This window comes from Peromyscus eremicus, chromosome 10 (assembly GCF_949786415.1).
Source record: "Peromyscus eremicus chromosome 10, PerEre_H2_v1, whole genome shotgun sequence".
NCBI lineage: Eukaryota > Metazoa > Chordata > Mammalia > Rodentia > Cricetidae > Peromyscus > Peromyscus eremicus.
Window position 1 is genome coordinate 90,953,316 of NC_081426.1, and position 18,772 is coordinate 90,972,087.

The 18,772-nt window shown below is 40.2% G+C and overlaps 1 protein-coding gene across 2 annotated transcripts in view; it reads left to right on the forward strand.

Annotated features, from left to right (window-relative positions):
• Nucleotides 1–18,772, forward strand: part of Arhgap24 (Rho GTPase activating protein 24) — a 338,234-nt gene that overhangs the window by 231,740 nt on the left and 87,722 nt on the right. The gene's annotated exons all lie outside the window — the stretch shown is intronic.

The following is an 18,772-nucleotide window of genomic DNA, read 5'->3' on the forward strand; positions in this document are numbered from 1 at the left end:
AAAATCAATTGAACCACATAGTTTCTATAGATCCATAAATTTTAGCTCATAATGTTTTTATTTAAATTTTTTATTTTTTGAGTTTTTAATATATATAGTATGTAGTTTATATATTTTATAATATAGTTATATCATTTCCTCTCTCCAAACCCTGCCATGTTTCCCATTTGCTCCTTCCTCTCACTCAAATTCATGGTCTCTTTTTTTTTTAATTGTTGTCACATGTGTGTATGTGTATGTATTCCTAAGTATATAAACAGAACCTTTTTAGTCCATATAATGTTACTGATATGTGTATGTTGTCAGGACTGACTGTTTGTATTGAATAACCAATTGATGTGTGTTTTCCTAAGGAAGATTATTTCTTCTGCTCCCAGCAGTCCCTCGTAGCTCGTAGCTCTTTGTCTAGGGTTGAAGCCTTACATGTTTTCCTCCGTCCACTTTAGCATGTCCATTGGTGTCATCCCTGTTCAGGACATGTTTAGATAGCCATGTTTGTGAGACTTCAGGAATGTAGCTTCTGACATTCCTAAGAGACATGATCTCATGGCCAATTTCCTATTCTTTTGAGTCTTACAACCTTCCTGCGCCCTTTTTCCCAGTGGTCCCTGAGCCCTGAGTGTAAGAGTTGTGTTGTGGTTGTATCCGTCAGGACTGGCTTCCACAATGCTTCATTTTGATAAGCTGTGGTTTTCTGTTTTTCTGTTGTTTTGAAGAGACTTGCCTTGAGGGGGTGAGGACTACACTGTGGGTCTGAGGACAAGTATTTGGAATGTAGTTAGTGATTATGCTGGTTTAGGAAAGTGGTGATTGTACATTCTCAGGCAAGATCCATGACTTCACTAGTCCTGGGTGGTTAGCTAGGTTTTCCATACCAGGATCATCTCCCTCTTGCTGAACAGACCATATGTCCAAATACAGAGCTGTTGATTTATCATTCAGAAAAGGTCTTTGTACAGTTTTGTGGTGAGACTATTTCTGTCATTTGGTGATTGGAAAATTCTAGACTGAATGTTTTCTTAAAGAAGGAGGAAACCATGCAATCCTTACTTCCTTACTCCACAGGGGGAAAACAGGCACACAGACTCACTTCGGTTCATCTGTCTTGTCAAAGTCGGTGGTTACAACTGTGCAGTTTAGGGAGTTCAGAGGATCCAATAGATGCAAGTCAGTTATTGTAGCAGACAAGTTACTGCACTTCTGAGACTCAGCTTGTTATTTTAATATAATTATTTTTCTGGTCCTCCAAGCCTCTGAGACCTAGACTGTAGCCTCCTGTAGATGCTGAGATCATAAGTTATTTCTTCTTCTTGCTTATAATTAAGAATTTCGAGTATAACAAATATTACTTTTAATTATCTCTACATAATAAATTCTTCATTACTATAAAAATTTTGTGAAATAAATATGAAACAAAAGACAATTACATGCCTTTATGAGTTGTTTTTCATATATCTTTTAAGAATTTTTTAAAAGATTATTCATTGTATATGAATGTTCATTCCTTTAAGTTTGAAGACAGAGAGGGGGCAGAATTTTTATTTGTGAAGCAGAAGCAGATAAAGGAACCTGGCACCTTAGCTGGTCCTCAGAGTCCCTAACATTAGGTGCCAGTGCAGGCATGTGGTGTTTTACTTGATTGGTGTTTTGTCATTGTTTATTTAAAACCTTTAGTAATGCATACCCTTACTTCCTGCCTTATGTTTTGGAATTTCTCTTTTTCAGTCATAGACTATGACACCCAGGGTGTGATATATCTCCTGTTCTCTCTACACACAACAGTGCCATTTGTCTGACAATAAACAAACACTCAGGGCAACTTGATTGCATACACATGCAAGGTGTTGACAAAACATAGCTTTGTGTGATTCATGTAACAGAGTGAAGCAGTATCGAGCAAGGTGGATTGTCTTTGCCTCTGTGGACAGTGTGATTCCAAAGAGCAGTATCAGTGTAAAGGGCTTACCCAGGCTGAGAGGAGAGGGAAAGGATGGCTAAAAGTGGGCAGTGTATACAAACAAAAGCAGCATGGTGCCCGAAGGACCTGGGAAACCCACAGATGATATTTTATCTGTGAAAGAAAGAGGTTGACTCTGATGTAAAGACAACTATGTGATTTTAGAGAGGGATGTAGATGCCACATACTGGGGAGCTTTTCACACTAAGCTAAGTTATATGATACTTGAGGGAAAAATGCCTGAACCTTAGATATAGAAAAGCAATATATCCAATTTATAGACTCCATGCTGCTGTAGTTTGGGACCTTAGACAAAGCTCTGTCCTACTTTTGTACATTGTCATAGCACTTCTATGGTTATTAAAACATTGTTTGACCTGGTAAAAGTGCAGGGGTATTACAGAGTGCAATCTGACATCCTCTTTATGTACACACACACACACACACACACACACACACACACACACACACACGTGCACACACACACACACACACACACACACACATGTGCACACAAATACCAGAGAGTATTACTGAGTGGAATCTGATGTCTCCTTTATGTATACACACACACACACACACACACACACACACACACACACACACATACACACACACACACACACACACGTGCACACAAATACCAAGAGTATTACAGAATGCAACCTGACATTCTCCTTATGTACAACATACACACACACGTGCACACAAATACCTACCTTCATATATCTATTGTCATATTTATGCATAATATATTACAAACATCCATATACCCATGCACAGGCATTTACATGCAGATAAATACATGTGTGCCCATAGAATATATCCCACATATATACATTCATATACAGTTTTACAGAACACACACACATATGTGCACACAAATACCTTCATACACACACATACATACATATACAAATGCACGTGCATACGCATATACATATAAATAACAAACATATCTTCACCCATGCACAGGTTCATACATACACATAAGTACATGTGTGCCCATAAAATATACCCCCCATATATACATTCATATACAGTTTCACAGTACACACACACACACACACACACACACACACACACACAGTGTACACGGGCTTCATGCCCACTGTGAGAACAGCATGGTCTATGCAGTGTACTCATCTCCTTTGAGCTCCCATGGTAAAGACAGTCCATACGGTACTTCCATGACCATCTCAGACCCTCTGCCGCCAGCCAGGGAAGATCAGATATCCCCTTAGAAATCTTGTGAGAATTATGTCATAAGCTTTCATCATCAGACACATGAAGGGGCTTGCTTCATATTAGTCACATATGGAACAGTGGTAGATAAAGCCAAGAGCAATCCTCACTGATAAAAACAGAGACTTCGGTGACCACCCTCATATCTTAGCCATGAGCACAGATCGCAGCAATATCTGATACGCTTGGCTGACATCTGCTGAAATGTTCTCTCTTACTGCTAAGCCTCATGGGCCTTTCAGACTCTTAATGTGAGACATGGGTCTGTGGCTAGCACCTAGGCCTGCATGTGGTACCGGGATTCCGGACAGTCACTACCATCTTGTACTTAGGTACACAAGCTATTTTTACTCTCAGATTCTTCCAGGTTTTGTGGGCTAGAGTTTTAACTTCCAATCTCTTTTAAGGGCAGTTTCTGTAGCAGTCAGGAGGAAAGAGAAGGGGAGCACAGTTCATCCCTTGTACTCACTCCCTGGCCATCTTCGAGTTCCTGTTGCATAAAGTGGCAATCCCGAGCATTAGAGTTTATAGTTTTAAAATGTGTTTCCCCAGGAAGGAAGTCATTGTCCTCTCATATATTAGCCAGGCAAAGCACTCTGATAAGAGTTGTGCCCCTGGCGCCCTTTAATATTTAATGCTAGTATCATAGAGGTGTTGGCCTAAGAGAGAGCAGTAAATTATAAAAAAACACCCGGAAGCTCACGTCAAATGAATCAGAACAATTGATTTTCTTCTCAAACATGAGCTCGCCGTGGGAAGTGTTTTAATATGGCAGAAGCTTAGATTCAGAATGAATGAGGTGTGGAAGATAAATTACAGGGTAAGGCACAATTTATGAAGAATACAAAAGGCAGCTGGGCAGAGAGGTGGGAAAATCAGGTGACTTGTTGAAATATGGTGTCCCGTGAGAGGACCTTGATGTATACCTTCCAAGGAAACATGGGAGAAGCTGAGACGAACCCATGAATTAGAGGGAGTCTCTCCAAAGACCAAATATTAAGTACACATGATGTCCTTGTGACATCTCTTCATTATAGTTTGATATTAAACCTGTCAGCCCTCTTAACCAGAGGTAACCTTCAACAGTTCCTTGTGGAGCCCATTCTGCGAGGATGGCCAGACCAATAGGCTAGGATGACTGGGGACTTTTACTGCTTGTGTCTCTGTGAAATTCAAAGCTGCTTTTCAATACTCAGCTCCACGTTGAGTGAAGTTCCAGTTACTAGAGGAATAAGGCATGGAAGATAACCAGAGCTCCCGATGACAGGCCGGCCATGAAGGAATAACTGATTAGGAGTGGATTTATTATTGTACTCAAGGTGTAATACAAAATAATTTGTCAGTCACTGGCGGAATGAAGTTGGACATTATGGAAAGCAATTGTGGACATCCATCTCATCTCTCCTTTAGTTGCTAAAATCAGTCATGGCATAGCATTTCCAGTTCATCATATTTTTGTGAACAGGTTGCTTATTAATATTGTTTAAAGTTATTTTTTAACTAATACTTTCAATAAAATACTTGGAAAGAAATAAATTTAATATTAATTTTCTCAGATCTATTTTATCAACATTTCCTATCTGTATAGTTTCTATGTGTTTTCCCTGATAAGATCATAGACTATGATCCTGTGCATGCCGCACACGCCCACATACGCACTCACACATAAACACACGTACATTCACACACACATGAACCCTGTTCTTCTAAACCACAAGATTAGATGATTTTCTTTTACAGATAGTAACCTGGCAACCCCAGGGTACCAAAAGTGAAACAGTTGTCTAAGGCCAGATACAATCCTAACAGCACAGTAAGAGCTCATACAGAATTTAAATATGAAATATTCACTATTCCACTTTGCTGTTCATCTAGCTCTTGCTGGCTATTATATTTTCAATTTTTTTAATTTACTTTATTTTCATATTGACATGCTAATAAATCATTCTTTTCCCTTATAAGAATGGCCTAACATGAGGGAGAACTGGAAAAGATGAGATGCTGCACTGTGCAGACTGGGCAGCGCATTGTTTTGTGTGCATTTCCTCAGTCAAAGCATAGACTTCGAAGATACGGATCTTTTCCTTCAGCATTCCTGGTCTGTCGGGACCATCCCCAGGCTGGTGATCACTAGCTTTCCTGGTGTCGACTTTCTGCTGTGTGGATGACGGCTGACCTTTGCAGAGGAAGCATAGCGTGAAGCTGCCCACACAGCACTGCTCAGGCATGTTGCCAGTGAATACAGTTAAGCAAGAAAAAGACCAAGTAATGCTTACCAACTGTTTCCTGTTCCCCCTCCTACCCTCTCAACCCATTTCCCACTTTTTCTTTGTAAAACATTGTTACTCTTTTTTTTTCCTTTCTATGTTATCACCGTCTTGACCCAAACCATTGTCCTTTCATGCTACAACTTCTGAAGTGATGTCTAAAAGAGTCTCACACCAGCTAAGGTTTTCCTTGTCTGTAAACACTAGAAATAAATGTCCACTTATAATTATTTTCATAATACCCTTCTTTCACAAACACCTCCTACCCAATACTTTTGCTCGGTTACTTGGAGTAGTCCCCTAAATTTGAACTATCCCACCTCAGACATGTAGTAGCTGAAATTGAGATGCTCTCAGTTATTTGGTGAAGAAGTCCCTCTGAGAAATTTGCCCTGCTGCTCGGCTTGCCAAGTCGTGTTCCACAATGAGGTCAGGTTCTGACGCCAAGACCTCAGGTACCGTCTTCCTCCATCCTAATTCTCTGTGCGCTAATCTTCTTTGAATAGCCAGCCACTGTCTTAGCCCTTCTATCCGGGCTCACCTCTTCTGAATCCCGACCCACTTTCTGCCTTCGTGGGCACTCTCAGACACCAGGCTCTGCTCAAGTGTGCATCTCACATCCTCTGGAAGGCGTGTCTCTGTGACATCTGACAACTGCCTGTTTCTTTGGCTTCTGTTCCTAAGTGAGAACGCCATCCATAAAACTTCAAGGAGGTCCCCTATCTTTCTTGTCCCTCACGTTCAGTTCATTTCTAAGTCCTATCAGTTCTATCCTCCCAAATACATCTCCTATCATTCAGTCTTCTCTCGTGCTTTTGCTAGCACAGTGGCACTGGGCACCATCACTCAAAGCTTTATAGTACCCTCCTAAATAGTCACCCAAACACATGCTCCACAAAACAGCCACTGACACACACAAACACACAGAAATCAGACCGTCTTCTTCCCTTGCTGAATGGTCCACACAGCATCAAATGCACAGGAGTTGCTCTTCTCAAACTCATCTTGGGCCTCTCTCACTGTGATGTATTGCATTCCAACAATAATGAACGTCTGCTGATTCCTAGAGTGCCACACCACCAGGACTCTTCAGTTTCTGTCCCCATAGTCATAGCCATGTCCTCTCCCAGCAGATCTATTTTTCTAGCTGGTGACACTCCCTCTTTTAGGTACTGGCTTATATTTCTATGAGACCTTTATTAACCATTCTAAATAAAGAGGCTACCATGTTTTCGTATTCTGCAACAGAGCACTATTTAATTTTTCATAGCAAATTTATCTTCTAATTGTTATGATTTGTTCATGAACTACTTGATATTGTAGCCTCCATTTGCTAAGCTCACCCACCGTGTGAATGCTGGAATGTAAGCTTGGTGAAGTCAAATGGGTCTGCCTGTTTAACTTTGCATTCCCAAGCACTTAGCTTTGGCACTGGCAGCCCTGAGTGTTAATTACATTACAATTAATTGGAGAATTCAGATCACCTGCTCTTTAGGACTCTGTGCACTATTGCTATGAGTTCATTTGATAATGACTTGTGTTTTTTTTTCAGTGTCCACATTATCATAAACGTATTTTGATTTCACTTTTTTAATTGTTAGTGAATTAAGAACCTAAGTAAGAAGCTTGAATTGTCCAACAGAGCATGTGAGATGAGGCTGGGCAAAGAGGGAAACATTTACTAGGAAACATCTTGCTATTCCTTGTATTAAACACTAAATACTGGTCAAGAACTTCGAATAAGACTTAGTAAAATCCTGCCAAAGAAAACAGTGTAGTCATGTAAGATGACTGAGTTATCTTGGAAAATTGGTACAGATGTCTCTTAGGTTCAGCACTTCTTAAGAGAAGCAGAATTACTTCCTCTGACCTGGCGAAGATCTGCACAAAGAACTGAGGCAAGACTCACCATGAACAAGTAATTATGCGACACTCTGGGAAAATGAGACCTCTCTGATAAACTGATACGGAGTGTATTCTTGAGGGAGGAGTGGAGCAGAGGATGTAAACGATAGGATCAGAAGGAGGGAAGAGGCCCCCAGAGTGTCCACGAGCATCGCTCATCTGTGAGGAATAAGAACAGCAAGAAGATTCCAAAGATGTGGTCCAGTTGGGAAGGGGGGGGGGGGTCTTGCCATCCTCTCCTTTGTTCGCTTTTCCCTTCCATGTGCCGGAGAGAAGAGGGACTGTGCAGCAGGGCTTCCACCACTGTCTTAAAATAACTCGGAGTAACGGCTCGAGAATGCGAGCACGTTTGCAGTGAGGGAAGTCTGTTACTGTGAGAGAATAAGTTCCACATGTGACACCCAGCTCCCCTCTTCCTGTGGTGCTCTAGCCTCAGTTCCATCTATTGCTCCCTCAGGGTCCTCTCAGCTTCCTCTGCTTGGGAGCAAGGCTTGGTGGTGGCTGCCAGCCCCTCCAGCCTACCATTGCTGGCCCTCTTACTGGGAGGGCATCTTTTCAGAAGCATGCTTACGAACTGCGACAGTTTGCACTATGCTGCATTTTAAAGATAGAAAGCGTTTCTCACTAATCCTTGATTTTCTGGGCTAATGGTCACTGGAAAAACTATGTCCTATGTCTCCAAAAGTTGACAAAGGGAGGTGAAATGTTACCATCCACTTTAGAAAGTCACAAATTATGACAATGAACATGTTTTTCTAGATTTTAGGAGTTAATTATATAATTTATGTTAGAAATTAGCATATGATATTGAACTCGGTGTATAGGAAATAGAACTAACTGTGAAGTACTGTTTATATTTAAAAAGATCACCATTTGGACTTCTACAGAAAGAATGAGTAATACATTCAAACTATGACCCAATTATTAAAATTAAACTTAAGCATTTATATATTTCTTAGTCTGTGAACACTTTCATGTATTCTTCTAAAGATTTTTTGATAATTTAAAGTGGCCCACAAGACAATAAGAAAATACAGGCCAAAAATCCTCACAAATAGGCAGAGAAGTGAAATTTATATGCTGAAAACATGTTTTTTTTCAAAATGTGCTTAGTATTATCTGGTACAACATCTTTTCTCATACTGTGAGGACATTACATCTGTGACCCTCACCACAGCCTCTCATAGTTCTTCACAGTTTATTTTACATTAACCAGATTTAGCATTAATTTTATAATATATATAACATTCAGATATGACATTATAAGGTATTGACTTAGTTATTTTTCTGTTGCTGTGTCAAGAGCAACTTAATGGAGATAGGGTTTGTTTTGGCTTACAGTTCTAGTGGAATATAATACAGCCCACGGTGGCAGAGGGAGCATGGCCGCAAAACCTGGAGACTGGCCTGTCACACTGCTTCTGCGGTCCGGAAGTAGAGAGCGAACAGGAAGATCAAACCCCAATCCCACTCTCTCTCACACTTCATCCAGCATGCTTCACATCCTAAGGGTGCCATAATCCTTCCAAGCCTGTGGGGGACGTTCTGAATTCAAACAACAGATACTGTAAAACAGAATAAGTGACTGTGGCATAAAGCTTTTAGTCATTTGTCTTAGCCCATTTAATTTTTTAGTCAGAGTGAGAAATAAAAATTCGGAAACCTGAGAAAGTAGTTCATGATTCAGAAATGCTTGTCAACCAACACAAGGCACGTTTGGAGAATTCTCACTACACACACACACACACACACACACACACACACACCCCTTTAAATACAAACACTGTTGCTTTAAATACAAACACTTTGACTCAGGCCATCAATGAGTCAAGCCCTACCTGAGTTTTTGAACTTTTTTTTTTTTTTTTGCATGTTGTATTCCACAAGAACAAAGAACAGATTCACCTTTGAGTTTTACACATTTAGAATGATTAGATACAAAGACCTTTTGATGCTGGTTTTCTATAGAAAGTGTGACTTTTCCTCTTTAGCTATTGTTTCTGTCTCAAACAACAGGTGAACACTCCACCCTTGCTAGGACTTCACTTTTTTTCTGCCCTGGCTTTCCCTCCCTCTTGTTCTATGCTCCAAGAGGCAGATCAGTGAGGAGCACCCAGCTCCTCCACGGCTCTCTGCCTTTCAGTGGACCAGAAAAGACCAACCAAGGCATCCAATGGGTGAGGGCGTAACATGGCTCCATATAATTTAGTGTCTTTTCTCATGACTGAAGAGGGGCATTTCCTGCATAGTGGTAACCACTCAATACACAACCTTGGCAGTACCCTCACTTCCTGTCTATGCCATTGTGAATGGTCTTTGTATTAAAGGCTCTATGGATATTCATTGATCATTTTATCTGGGCTATTTCCCAATGGGAGCCTGATATACACAGAATATTAAAGAATGCCTTCCACTCTTCATGCTTGTCATGGGTGTTTGAACAGATCACTTAGCCTTTATTTTTAAAGTGGAATTCAAAGCACTTGGTTCAGGAAGACTAACCAGGATGATTAAATGAACTAACTTGTGTGTGTATAAAAAGCATGTGACACTTAGCAGGGATTTCCATGCAAATAAAATTCATGTTGACTTTATTTGTCATTTGCCTCTAAAATGCCATTTTCACTGAAGGGCTGTGTGCTCTAATGTGCTTAAGCGTGACTTGAGCCTCATTCATGGACTCAGAGTATTTGTGCTTGATATCTGATCTAAGAAATTATCATGTTTATGTTCATTGGGTAATACTGAAAATATGTGGCTTTCTAGCCAGCCAGGGATTGAGATGTTGACAGAACTCTAGTTGGTCTGAGAAGAGCAATAACAAACATGATTTTCTTTTGTAGATTTCACTGAGATAACCTCTCTTTCTAAAAATAACACAGATAATTTATATTGTCCAATGAATTATTGGCCATGTTTTCTTAGAAAGAAAACAAATGCAAATGGAAACATAACTATACTAGAAATTATGTCTGGTCCCTTTTTTTAATCCTATTTTTTGTGGTCAACTTTTAATCCTCTGTGCTATTACCAGGCAATAGTGATGATCCTCAAGTGCTATGTTTAATTAAATGTGATATATATAGCCTGGATAACTTCATAGTGACAGAAGGTAAGAAAGTGCTATTTAAACACACACACACACACACACACACACACACACACACACACACACACACAATGTCAATAATAGGAGAAACAAATCGTAGTTATATGGGACACTAACTCTATTTTTCTTATTGTCCATAAATCTAAAACTATCTTAAAATAAGTTGCTATTTTAAAAATTGGCCATGATCTTATCACTCTAAAATCAATAGCATTATCTCATGCATACTCATCATCAAAGCATTGCTGGAGGACTTTTCCTAGATACAATGTAGATGAACTATCTTTTTGTCTCCAAGTCTGCCAGTATTGCTCCTGTCAAAAATGAGATCCCCTGACCACAGAGCTCAAAGTAACAGGGTTTCTGTTCCCAACAAAACAAGAAGCCCAGAGGTGAATTCACAGTGTTGAGAGCATCCCGTGATGTGCAAGCTAATGCCACAGAGACGCTTGTTGGTCAGAAAAAAACTCACAGGACCTACTGAGGCCTCCTCGTGAAGAAAGAGGGCAAAGGGAAGCAGCTTCCATGCCTTTTGCCATTTTTCTACCCTGCCTTTCCCCTTGTACCAGGTATCTTTCTGTCAACTGTAGCTAGAGTTTTCCTGCCTGGCCCACAGTCAGGACAAATCTCTCTCACCTGCCAGTCCCACAGCCGCTTAGACCCGACCAAGTAAACACAGAGACTTATATTGGTTACAAAATGTATGGCCGTGGCAGGCTTCTTGCTAACTGTTCTTACAGCTTAAATTAATCCATTTCTATAAATCTATACCTTGCCACGTGGCTCATGGCTTACCGGCATCTTCACATGCTGTTTGTCATCATGGCGGCTGGCAGTGTCTCTGATTCAGCCTTCCACTTCCCACCTTTATTCTCTTCCTTGTCCCGCCTATACTTCCTGCCTGGCCACTGGCCAATCAGTGATTTATTTATTGACCAATCAGCAACACACTTGACATACAGTCCATCCCACAGCAGTCAACTGACAGCCAAAGCCCCACTTCTAGGGTATTTTGAGCAGCTCCCCAAGGAAGCTGAATTGGAAATAGTACTGGATACATTCAGCCTTCATAATTTTCACTCTTTCTGTTCTTTCCATCAGTCTTTGTAGACCATTTGGTTTTCAGTGATTCTCATCAGCTAACTCCCGGACATCACTCTCAGAGGCTGTTCCATGCCTGTCTGACAGAATCTCCCATTGTAACCTAACTCCCTATAAGTTACCACAGTCTGTTTTGAGAGCTGAAAGCCGGGTCTCAGGCAGCAGAAATTTTCTGTGGAGAAGCTCACTCACTTTATATCTACCCAAACAACAGAATAATGGAGAACACTTTAAAATTTTCTCCTTTTTTTTTTGTTTCTTTATTGTGCATATATGTGTGGTGTATGCATGTGTACATGTTCGTGTGTGTACACATATGTATGCAAGGGCATACACAGATATGAAAGCTAGAAGTCCATGTAGAGTGAATCCCTTTGTGGCTCCCCACTTATTTTCTGAGAGAGAGGCTCTCACTGAGCCTGGAGCTCACCAATGGGGAAGACTTGCTGGCTGGCAAGCCCCAGGTATCCCCCCCCCACCGTCTCCATCTAGTGCAGGGAGAACAGGTGCACACTGCCAAGCCCACCATTACGTGTGTGCTGGGCATCCGAACCGGGGTCCTCATGCTTGCACAACAAGCTCTTTATCTACTGAGCAATCTCTCTTGTCCCTGGAACACACTTGTTGTTTGTTTGTTTTAGTAGCAACTGGGACAATAAGAAAAACTTCCATTTTCCCATGAATTTCCATAATCATTTTGTTTCTCTTAAATCTTAATATACTATTTGCAATGAATCTCTGAAAACTCTGTTCCTGAAACCGAAGTTAAGACCAGTACCAAAGAAATGGGAAATTTCATTAAATATTAAGGATAGATTGACTGTAATTAGAATTCTTTGGAGCAAGCTTGGAGGTTAGCTCATTACACATGGTTAAAGATAAAGAGCTATGCCCTCCAGTGCCCTCTGTACTGGAGTCCATGTTCTAGCCAAGACTGTCATTGTGCGAAAACTAATGGCTTAACAATCCAAGCCTTAATTTTGTGTAAAGTGGGGATGATAGTACTTGCCTGAGGTGCTGTATGGATTGAGGTTATGCACATGAAGTGCTTACAGAGTTGTCTGAGGTACAGAAAGCTCTTCATACATGTCAGCTGTGTGTAACCCCAGCACAGTAGCCGGTGGTATGTGCGAGCGATAGAAGTCCCTCAGTACTTAGGTACTGCATGTCATAGGATTTACCCTTCTCTTTCTCTGATGGTAAATGTTGCCAGCCAACTGTTGAGCCAAATGGAACCACTCCCTGCCTGTATTGTCATTGGTTTTGATGTGACATATCTGTCCTTTATCTCAATGTTGTAATTTAAATAGTAGAGATCATCCATTTGCTGTGGAAATAAACACTTGATGTTCTTACTTGTTGATTCTGCTCTATAGAAAGAAACGTAAGCTCAGCACATACGCTGACCCATTGACAAGGCACATGCTTTGTGCCCCTGGCTGTGTGTGGCATCTTGGTCTTCATGCTCTCCAGTATTAGTTGGTCAACGACTTCGGAATCAAAGTCCATTGACAAGTAGAGACTCTCTTTCCATTGATTCACCTGTTTGGGTGTGGACTTGTCAATATTTAGAGGTTTCAGTGTTCTCTGCATGGGAACAAATGTCTGTAAGTCTCACTTAGTGTTCTGAGCTCATTAAACATCTGCTCATATGCCAGATCTAAATAGTATAGGCTCATAATCCCAGCTGCTTGGAGGAGTAAGACAGGAGGATCTTGATTTCTACTCTAACCTGGGAAACTTGAGCAACCTCTTCTCGTGTGTGTGTGTGTGTGTGTGTGTGTGTGTGTGTGTGTGTGTGCTTATGCTATTCTTATTTACTTTTTAATAAGGGCCTTATGTGCTTTTCCTTTGATTTTGGGTATGTGCCAAGGAAATATTTTTCAGTCATATTAGGAAAGGTCTCTGGGTCAGGTGAGAAGCATACAATGCCTCCTTTGTTGTGAAGATGTAGGTGGTCTCTTTGTTGTTTCATGAACTGACTTCACAGTTCCTTGTACTGAGTGAGTACTACCTCCTAAATGGTGTGATTGATTTGTTCTTTATAAAATGTCCATGCATCATTCTTCATGCTTTAATTGGTTGCATGCATTATTACCATTTCAAAAGGAAGATTGCAACCTTTCCTTGAGTTTTAAATATTTCAACTAAATTAAAGTTAAATGTATTTTACATTTTCATCCTATGTGAATACCAAAATGCATATACCTCCCCCCGCCACCAGTTTACCTATTCCAGGGCATTGTATGATGTCAGGTAAAATGGAAAAGAGAGAAGATACTTAATTATCTGAATGAAATATGTAACCATTTAAGCACGTTAATGCAGCCCCTCGAGGTGTTAGGAAGTGACTTGTGCAACTGATAGCTATGAAGCTTAAGCTTCATTTGTTTCATAACCATTGTTCCTCTTGAGAACAAAGCAACCAGACACTTGACCTTCCTCACCCCAGCAAAGGGCAAACATTACCCACAGATTTTCCCCATATCTTAATTGTTGATGACACTAAAACACTAACACACAGACAGGGAGAAACAACTTTCATAAAAAAAAAAAATGAGTGTAGCCAACATGTTTAAAAGTGTGTTTGTTATCTGAACTTGACCTTTAACTTGTCTAATGGACACATGTGAGTCTAAATTACTGATGTGACCACAGGAAGAACCATGAAAATATTCATGGATTATTTACTTTAGACATGTTGAATGGACAGTTGTTTTTGTTTTGTTTTGTTTTGTTTTCTAACGAGATATTATAGACTTGTGGCCTTGAGTTTTTGAACTTTTCATCTTCTACCAGGAATGTGAACTTTGTAAGTCTCATATTACATTAGAGAGAAGAAATCAGCATGTTAATATAGGAATCACTCTAAATCAGTATGTTAGTATGGGAATCACTCTAAGTCAGAAAACACACTATAAACAAGCTAAAATGAACAAGTAGAATTGAACTATTAAAATAAGATGAAAATGTTAATTTCTGACTTTTCTCACTGATGGGGAAGTCAGGTTTTGTTGAAATATTGTTGACTCTGGACTTCAAAGAATCCTGAGTCTGACATTGTGTCAGGCAGAAAATATTCGAGGACTGTGGCGACTCCACAGTGCACCTGCCACTGCCTGGTGTGGCTGAGCCTGTCATTTGGACTCCTAAATTAGACAGGCTTCAAACTCTGCAGCTTGATGCTGCTTGTATTGATTTTAAGTGAATGACAAACTTCTAGACTTCATCTCCCTTTCTGTCAGGGGGCATATAACACTTAGAATCCCTGTAATAATAGTGCATATAAGCTCACCTTGTAACAAATTATGGCCAGCCACTTGACATTATTAATTCTCCTCTTTCTTTTTCATGCCCTTCTCCCTGCTTCTTTTCCAATACACACACAGCCTTTGTCTTAAATCACTTCATTCAACCAATACTTGAGATAATTTACTGTGTACCATGGTTATTGTGCCATTAGGATGATTGACAAGGTCTGAAAAGCTATGTTGCCCCTGGGAGCTCATGTAAAAGGGCAGGTCAGAAAAACCAGCCAGGGAGTAACATGATGAGTGAGGCCACAGCATGTTCAGAATGTTCAGAATGAGCAGTCTGCTACATGACCACATCCTGTCTTTTTATCTCCCAGTGCTTTACTCCAGGGGACATCATTTCCTGCATGTCTATTTCAGTGGATTCACCTTAGGTTTCTGCTATCTGACCTCTTTAGAACTCCTCTGGTCCTCCAGAAGCACGTGCATCTATTCACACATGTCCATGCAGGCCACTGAAGATCAGATTACTGACTTCACAGCATTTTGGTTGTGCTTCCTCAGGACTGTTGAGTGCTTGGTCCTAAGGCGAGCACGTGTGTCACCCTCAGGGAACATTGCAGAAGAGGGTTTGGAGAGAGTGTAAGAGCCAGAGGATGGACAAGAGGGTTGTGAAAGTGGTCTTCCAGACAGGACATGACTGTCAAACTCATGATCTCACAGCTGCTGCGACTGACTACCCATGTGAGATTGAGCCTGTGAACAGTTGCTCAGGGAGGAGAGAGGGGATCCCTGAGAAGCCACAGGCAGCTCATTGTTGCTGCAGGAGGCGGAGCCACAGTCCTCGGTAGTGTAGCCACTGGTAAGTTGCCTTGGTGGCTGAAGTAAATAACTTCCTACCTATGTACATGCAAGAACCCTAATTAAATACGGTGGTCACAGCAACAAAAGCCAGAGAACTGTGAGTAGGAGGGCTGAAGCAGGACATAATGAGAAGAGGAAGAAGAAGAGGTTTGGTGCTTGGCAGGAGTTGGAGGCTATAACAGAAGATAATGGGGGTAACTATGAATAAGTGTAGATAAATGCATATATGTGTATTTGTGTTTGGCACTTTCAAAGAAAAATCTGAGTTGTATCATTGAAGGTATAGTGTACCATAAAGTATAGTTAATATATCTAAATAAGGATTTCAGAAAGACTATAAACACAGTATTTTAATATGGCCACAATATGTGGGCATATCATGTTTATTTATATTGTATAAGGTAAGGTTTTCAAAATTTGTTATTTAGAAGACAGTCTAATTAATAACTGGTCTAGTTTCATTGTCTTTAAGACAGACAAGATCCTTCTTAACATACAGCAGTAATTGGTGGTCATTAGTAAGTGAAAGTTAGTGAGGATCAAACAATACTTTGTGTTGTAGAATACTATTTTAAGATGTGTTAAATTCATTTATGCTGTGGAACACTTGCTTTAATGATGCAAAGATGCGTTGCATTCTTTTATGTTGCATTTGTTTGACTCTGTGAAGCTGTGTTTCTGTGTCTGTCTAAACTACCTGATGGTCTAATATAGAGCTAAATGGCTAGTAGCGAGGCAGGAGAAAGGATAGGCGGGGCTGGCAGGCAGAGAGAATAAATAGAAGGAGAAATCTGGGAGGAAAGAAGAAAAAGCAAGAGAACAAGGAGAAGAGGACGCTAGGGGCTAGCCACCCAGCTACACAGCCACCCAGCTACACAGCCAGCCACGGAATAAGAGTGAAAGTAAGATATGCAGAAACAAGAAAAGGAAAAAGCCCAGAGGCAAAAGGTAGATGGGACAATTTAAGTTAAGAAAAGCTGACAAGAAACCAGCCAAGGCCAGGCATTTATAATTAAGAATAAATCTCCATGTGTGATTTATTTGAGAGCTGGGTTGCAGCCCCCCCCCCTGCAAAAGAGCAAAAACAACCAACTACAACTTTGAGTAAATATTGAAGCCATGTTAAACTCTTTACATAGAAAAGATCTGATATTCATGGATTACTTTGCCATGTCTTAGAAGGTATGGAGGCCAGTCTGTAGCTAGAGAGTTTTCTCTCCGGGTTCCGCCAAGCCCTGGCAGTCCAACAGCCCACTGATAAAATAAACACACAGACGCTTATATTATTTAAACTGTTTGGCCTAATGGCTCAGGCTTCTTGTTAACTGTTCTTATATCTTAAATTAACCCATTTCTATTAATCTATACTTTGCCACGTGGCTCATGGCTTACCGGTACCTTACATCTTCCTTGTCAGTGTCTCCCTCTCTGCCTTCCTGTTCTCTCAATTCTCCTTTCTGTTAGTCCTGCCTACACTTCCTGCCTGGCTACTGGCCAATCAGTGTTTTATTTATTAACCAATCAGAGCCACACATTTGACATACAGACCATCCCACAGCACCTGTCCTTTATGAAGTTGCACAGTACGTTTGTTTCATGGTCAATACCCCACGAGTTTGTTATCACGGGCATCTTCTTATTCTTGAAGAGCTAGCAATTGCACCCCTAGGGGGTGAATGAAGCCCCTGTTCTCCAGTGTTTTCCTTTCCCTCCAGTATAACTTCCTCTTACATTGGGTCTGTTTTCCCACAACCTTGAATTTTTCTCCTCTGGTCAAGCTGCATGGAGTAAGACGTCATCATTGTACAGGCATTGAAGTGCTGTGAGGAAAACAGGGAGTGGGAAGTTGACAGGGCAGTCAGTCTCCACTGAGCAATCCAGACATGTGCGCTCCCAAATGCTCAATGCTTGGTGAAATATTGCAAATAATGGCTGCTGGGCAAGGGAGTTACAACTTCATTTTGAGGAAAAATAGAGAAGTAGATCATTTGTATATTTTTTCAGAAAAATTCAGTGTCTACTAAAGAAAAAGTATTTTATTTTGCCTTTTAAATTAAATTTCAACATGATCATCTTGTTCTGTGCATTTTGCTCTAAACAAAATAGTTACTAAGTCTTCTCCTATAAATATGTCAATTATATTATAGGGGTTGTGAAAAGCACCCTTTGGAAATATTTTTGCATTTTGTACAATAAGATATAGTTAATTTCTTTATGACACATTGGCTGTTTTTATATGCCCTGGAAAACACTATCTATCCCTTGCTTATTTATAAAAATACAAATTATATCACCTATAGAAATGTGACATTACAGATCAAAATAAGGAAATTAATAGTTAATTGTAATATTAAAAATAAACACATGTTTCTAGCAGAGTTATTCTCTTCTATCCTCTTAAAATTGTATCATTCCTGAAACAAAACTTGGCTTTCTGTCTTCTTTATTATAAAATTAAGTCTTTCCAAATACAAATATCTATTGCAGTTGTAGTATAATTTGTTTAATGATGTAAGTAGTATTTTTGTTAGGACATAAGCTAAAATCATACAAGAACATACATAGTTAGTTGATTTGTTGGGACAATGAGTTTCTATATGTTTCATTTGTTTTATGATTATCAGCCTTACCAGGATATTTATTCACATAGAAAACTACGCAGTAGAGAAAAGCTAAGCTTCCTGAGAGGTTTTGCATGATGTAAGCTCTTTTCTGGGGTAAATTTTCTTTCATCTCTTCATGTGTATATGATTTCACAGACTGATGATGATTTCAAAGCAACGTGAAATGGTCAGTTCTAAATAGGAGAGTCAGAAATGTTTGGTATACTTTCACAAAACTGGGCATGTTAACTACTACCAGGGCAAAGGAACTTCTGAGATGAGGGAGGTCTTGATGCCCTGAATATTCTTGGGTCTTCTGCAGCCTGGATCTCAGTTTTTCACCATAAGCTTAAGCTTCTGATTTTTGTTTGTTTGTTTGTTTTGTTTTGTTTTGTTTTTTTCCAAGACAGGGTTTCTTTGTGTAGTTTTGGTGCCTGTCCTGGATCTTGCTCTGTAGACCAAGCTGG